The sequence below is a fragment of the Stegodyphus dumicola genome, chromosome 9 (assembly GCF_044657685.1).
Source record: "Stegodyphus dumicola isolate Sdum_Otavi_A_Nest chromosome 9, ASM4465768v1".
Taxonomy (NCBI): domain Eukaryota; kingdom Metazoa; phylum Arthropoda; class Arachnida; order Araneae; family Eresidae; genus Stegodyphus; species Stegodyphus dumicola.
In genome coordinates this window covers 124,397,927-124,404,893 of record NC_140776.1, presented here as the reverse complement: position 1 = coordinate 124,404,893, position 6,967 = coordinate 124,397,927, and positions in this window count along the sequence as shown.

Sequence of the window (6,967 nt, the reverse complement as noted above, 5' to 3'; positions counted from 1 at the left end):
CTCCTCCATTATTAGGACTACATTCAGATATCTGCAAAAGCTGTTTGTTTTGCCAAAAAAAAAAAAAAAAATCACAAAAACATTTACGATACAATTAAATTAAAGAAAATCCAAGGGGGAAAAATAATATATTCATAAAATTAGAAATTTTTAAAGTAAACAACTTCCCAAAGAAATTAGTAGGGGAAATGTGATTTCTAAATTAAAATTAATGTGGAGTCATGAAACTGCAGACATGCCAATTTTGAATAGGCATTCTTTTACTTTTTAAAGTAGACAATATAAAAACAAAAAGTAAATATTGGAGAGTTTATATGAATCAGTCTCATCTTGAGTTTAGCAAAACATCTGGCAATGACTTCGGTCCTGATAACAGAACAGTACCAAATTTTCTTCACTATTTAATTTTATATATGTTTATTATGTAATATCTTTTTTTATTATGCAATAAGTTTTCCAAAGGTAAAGGAAACTGATCTTAAAATCGCCAAATTTAGAACCTTTTAATAAAAGAATTCACATCACCAAAAGCAAAAAGTTGTTTAACAGCTCTTTTTTAGAAAAAATGAAATATATTCGAAATGTGTGGGTTCACCTTTTGGCTAGAATCTCAAGTATCCCATATAACCCATTTAAAAAGATAACCATATTTATCAGTGAATCGCCAAACATTTCAAATGATTAAAATTAAGGACCTTCTGCCGATTTTGGCCAAAATGAACATGCTGACGCCGGCCTGACCCTCCGGTGGGTCATACTTGAATGTTCTGTGTAGCGGCATTAATCAGAGATGGGTCACGCTTGTATATCAAAAAATTATGTAGCACAAAATTTTAACTGTAAAAATTTAATTAAAGCAAGCTAAACAAAGTCCCGGCTTTCCCTTACAATTGTCGCAATATATTGTTATTTTCTTTACTCTATTCGTATACATTGCAGAGAGCTGGTCATGTGCTGAAAGCATCTCCTAAAAAGATCCCACATGTATTATATGGGATTCAGGTCCTGGGACCTTCCATGCATTTAATACCTTTATTATCCAAGGGCTATGCATGATGAGGAAGTCCCAACAAACACCACCTCTAAACAGAAGCTCGGTACAATAGCAGACACCACTAAGTGAACCTCCTTGCCAGATAAGGTCAGCATGGCTATCAAGCGTGCCACCTTAAAAGAGAACACACCAACACCTCCAAATCGAATAATGTTGGAAGTGACTACACATTCCCTTTCTTTCCAGATTTTTACAAGTCTAGAATCGCTCATCAAACTGGGACTAATCCGTCAGGAGCAAACGGCCCCATGGAAAACGTCTCCGATGAGAGGCACAAAGGGATACACCATACTGATCATTGTGCAGACTGTTTGTGGTCCCCCATGGCACAGTAAAACGAAAGCAAACGTTTGGTAGTCTGCTGTATGTGCCTTAAGATATCTCCTACTGTCTATTCTTGCCAGGATGACGATATACCGGTTGCCCCAAGTCGGTGTTGGACATGGATCACCATGTTCGTGGAACAATCCCATACTCCACTGCCACGCTTGGCCTTCAACTTCCCAATGATCCTGGATTGCCAGATCCAAGAGAAGTTATAGTAATTTAAATCATTGATAACAATATACACTGTGCAAAAGCGTTCACCGTCTGTGTGCTTTTATATCCTTTTCACACTCCTTCCCCTTCTAATGCTTAGAACTCCTAGTTCAATGTTAAGTGTTGGCATACATTTTTATATTCTTTTCAGTTTTTTCCACGGTTCATTATACCAATACTGAGTTTTCCCAGTAAGATGGCTTACAAAAGTTCCGAATAGCAAAATATTAAAAAATAGCATTGAGTTTGTTATCCAAAAATGTATTGGTTAAAAAAAATATGAAGAAATTAAACTAATTCAGAATTAGGGTTTCAGGTACACATGATCTGGTGAAAAATTGTGTTATTCAAAATCTAATGGTTTTAGGTATATATGTTTACTATTTCATTGTTTCAATTGTAATTACGATCAAATAAAAAAGTGTCATTACTTTGTTTAAACACCTCGTATGCCCTTATTATTTTGTTTGTTCACTTTTAAGTGTAGCCAAATATTTTTTAATTTCATCTTGCTACCCGCATACTTGCCAACCTATGACACTCAAAAATCAGGAGATTTTTCACAATGTTAAAAAGACTTTTTAAATGATAAAAATATAGTTTTTAATAATGAATTAACTTTAAATAGTTACTAAGTCTTAAATGCAAGCAAAACAAAAATACCTTAGACATAAAAAACATTTTTATTACTTTCATCGTTTAAAAAAAAAAAAAAAAGCACTTTAATCAGTTTTCATACAAAGGACAGTGGCAGATTTTGCTCTCGTTAAGAAAGAAACTTCATAATTTTGTTCATAGCAATTGCCACTTAGGCCTGCTTTCGCTAATAAAAGTTTTTCTAATGTGTCATCACTAATATTAGATCTAAATTTAGACCTCGTTTTCGCAACAACACTGAAAATCCTCTCACACTGCATGCATTACTATGGGGAACTGTCAAGATGGCCAACATAATTCTAGAGAGTTCACTATATTTTAAAATTCCATTAGCACCTTTCAATTTTCCAATTATCCTCCACTGGGTGTCAATCCTAGCTGATTTTATAACTTCACCCAAGTTTTCTAATTGTAAACTGCAAAATTGCGACTGCAGTATATCAGTAGCAATATCAATATCATCATCTTTCATGACTAAACGAAGTAACACAGGAAATCTGTTCAAAAAGTACCTTATATATAAAAAAGATGCATTTGCTAGAGCAGAAACATCAGCAACTTTAGCATGCAAAATCACTTCATCGTTGACTGGAAATTTATGTAGGTTGTAATCACATACTCAACAGAAGTAACTTCTAACATGAAGATAAAACTTATTTTTGTCTTCTTCTGAAAGTTCTTCCACTACTTTTGTAGTTGCAGCTCCTATTACCAAATCTTCATCTTCCTTCTGATTTTCTGTTTCACCATAAATCACATCATATATAGAATTACAAGACAAAACACAGACTGGTTTTACAAACTTTGATAAAATGTCTTTAAACAGATCATAAATCATTGATTGCAAAACATGAATTAATGGAATTCTGCTTTGTATAATTGTGTTCAGAACATCGAATGATGGCAAAATGAATTGTAAAAAAAAAAAAAGCAAAAAGCTTTGTTAAGGTCCGAAGAAATAAAAATAAATATTCGTTCTTCACAAGATAAACTTACAGTAATCGGAAAATGTTTCGTGTGTTGAGCAATTTTTTTTTTCCTTCTTTTTTATTATTTTGAGAGAAATTTGTATCAGCTTTACGCTTATATTTTGCAGTATTATTTTGAGAACTGCCAGTTGAATTGCTGAATGATGCAGAAATTACAAAAAATTAAAATTTTTCTCATTTCAGTATTATGCAGCTGTTGGAACTGTTTCAATTTTTCCTTTCTTTTAGAACTCCTTTCAAGATAATAATAAATATCAACAATGTGTCCATCCACATTTAATGGTAAAGAATCTGACCCTTTTTCAGCTGCTAAATTTAACAGGTGCACCTCATAATCTGCAAATCTGAATTTGCCTTTCTTAAGATGCCTGCAACACCAGTTTTCAAGCCTACCATTACTGGTGCATTATCGGCACCAAGCGCTAAGCAATTATCCAGAGGGACTGCATTTTATTTTAAAGTTTTAATAATTAGCTGTGCTATATTAAAGCCTGTCGAATGTCCTTCTAAAGTGGGGACATAAAGTAAACTGCACTCAATTTCTGAAGACTCTGGATTAAAAAAAGAAACAACAATTGGATACAGTTTTGAATTGGTATTATTGCTTCCATCCGTAGAGAGGCAGAACGGAGCTGTTTTAATGCAATCAATAACTGAAGATTTATTTTTCAAACCCATTTCTTTAACAATTGCACCTGTTTTGGTCCTTGCACTTAAGTATTTTTTAGCGATTTCACTATCGGGAAACTTTTTTTAAATAAAGCTGCAGCGTGATCCGATGCATTCAGTGGCAGGTTGTGCTCCAGTAAAAAGGCAGAGAACAGACATTCTGCATTAATCACTTTTTGGTCTTTTGTTTCCGAAGAAAAATTTAATTTTTCGTTTTTTCAAAACAACTCATGTTGTCCTTGTGTTTTTGTGTACGCACATGTTTGAGAACATCTGTCCTTCCACCAAGCGAAATCGAAAAATCGCAACGACAGATGGTACACCTTGCAAATTTATTACATTTCCTTGAAGAAATAATGAAAGGAAAGTCAACTGTGTACGATTTTTGAAACGCGCACGAGTATTTCACCTTTCTCGCAGACATATCAAAAGATGATAATTTCTAAAACTATTTCCTAAAGGCACGTGTACTCACACAACTCAGGACAAGATGAACGAAATAGCGAAAGAACATCCAAAGACCGGCTAACAGCCTTGAGCTTGCTTTGTGCTCATTGGCTAATATATGCCAGATGACACGCAGTGACAGTGGAGCTCGATGCCCATTGGACAACTGGAGAACGACGTTTCTGGATACGTATGCTGTCAATCACAAAGCAGAAATTCTTATCTGATTCGCAAGGTTTCATTTTAGATATAATCTAGAGAAAATTCAATTGCTTTCAGACGTCTAAAATCACCTTTTTTTTTTGTTCATATAACGAAGTATTAAGCCAAGTTCCATAAAAATCGTGAGAAATATTAAGAATAAGAAAAAGTCGGGAGAAATATATTGTAAATCGGGTTGGCGGGAGAACGGTCGAAAATCGGGAGTCTCCCGCCTAAATCGGGAGAGTTGGCAACTCTGTACCCGTAAGAAATAAAATTCTTGAGAAAATTTCAAGAATTTATATATATAAGCCACAAACACATTTATATGTACATTTTAAAAAAGATGCTATCAACAAATTTCTTCCACTTATTATATTATTGAAAGATCAGTTTGAATGGCACATACTTCTCTAACTGTGAATTTTCTGAAGTTAGGTGATTTATGGTACACTCCCGATTATCCGCGGAATTGGGTGGCTCGGCCGCCGCAGATAATCGGAAAAAAGCTAAAAACGGGTATAGCAAGAGAAAACGGTCATTTCAACTTTGAAAAATCATTTTATGTACAAAAAACGTAAAATAAACAGCAGAAAATGTTTAACTAACGCTTAATATTTTAGTACGTCACTCAAAACTCACCTAAAATGCATTTTGTTAATGAAAACAGAAAAGTGCTTTGTACTTACGAGAGGCGTCAAGGATACACAGAAAAATTAATACATGTACTGTTTTAATACTGTAATGTATTATGTAATTACAAAACATAACTGTAAAACTACACCTTTTTGAAGAAATCAGTCATTGCTTCTTGCTTTGGAAGCATTTTCTCTTGATCCGAGATTGCATTTTTCTTAGCATAAGTTTCTCCGCCAACTCCACGTCATCTTGTTGCAAAGCCTTTTCAGATGTGTGTGATTATGGCAAAGCCAACCTAAGGAGAGGGATGCCTTTGTGGAGGACTTTCTAAGGAGAACTGGTTCATATACACGTTACACATGGGGGGAAAACCACGAAAACTCCCATGCAGCCAGCCCGTTTGCGGGATTCGAACCTCGGGGCGAACTTCAAGTGTTCAGCGACTTCACCGCTCGGCCGCCGCTTCGTGAGTCTTACGCATCTGCACAGTGGGCTCTTCTTCGCTTTCCTTAATTCTTGGTCTCTCCTCTTGCTTTCTTCACAATTTCGTCATCCGTCAAGCGTTCGAAGCCGGGTTCGTTGACGTCACACTACAACCACTCGTTAACGTTTTCACCACCCAAAACTATTTTCACCATATCGGCAGGTGTAGCCTTGGGTCTGTCTACAACTTCATTCTCTTCTTCATAACTCAAATTATAATTTATGAAATAAAGAGCAATTATGATCTAAAGGGTATCAAAATTTACAAAAAAAAAAAAAAAAAAGCTCAATATTTGTTTACTTTATTACACTTCTTTCAACTCGCGCATGCGTAAAGCATACACAACGCATAGTCGAAATTAGAAAATTGCAACCAGAAAACTATTTGATGTATGTGTATTCGTGATATTTATCTGACAAATTTGATTTAAATCATATGAAAGGCGGAGTACATCGAGATGAAATACTACATTTAGTAAGGAATTATAAGACGAATAAAATAAAAACATCTGCCCTGAAGATAAGGATAGTGCTGACAGATCAACTTCCAATTCATTGCGCACTGCGGCATTTCTCCTCCCCCCTGCCGCAGAGCAGTGTGAAATTCATAAACAGATTTCGGAATGGCTAGAGAAACGAAGGATATGCCTTTATCCATTTTTTGCAGCAATTCCACTTTTTGTTTAATGGACTTCGAAACATACTTTTGCTTTGTAGATACTTTACATATTAGTAAATATATATTGGAAATTCTATTGGACATAATCGAAAGTTCAAGCTTACTTTTATAAAATTGCTCTAACAGTCTGCAAAAAATAAGCCGGATCCAATTCGAAGATTAAGGAACAACGCAATCTGCTACATTAACTGAAATAGATAAATAATTTTAGCTTATACAGTTCGTTATACATTAAATGCGAATGCGTAAACGTATTACGCGCGTGCTCATATGCACAGCCATAAGGTCGAAGCGATGCATGCGCAGAAAGTTTGTAGCTTTGAGTTCCGGATTATGGGTGTCTGAATTAATGACTTTTGACTGTATATATTTAACTCCAGATGTTCTATGTATACTAGTCCTTAACACACATTAATAGCATTTTAATTTTCAAAAACAAGAATATGAACTAGTAAACGTTACACACAGTTAATGATGGAAATGTGTACAATAAGAATATTTTGTCATGTGCTTTTTAATATCTTGAAAATTCCCAGATCTTAAAACTTTAATACATTTCCTTATTATATAATCTTTAATTAAAATCTACTACAGCATTATCTACTGAAA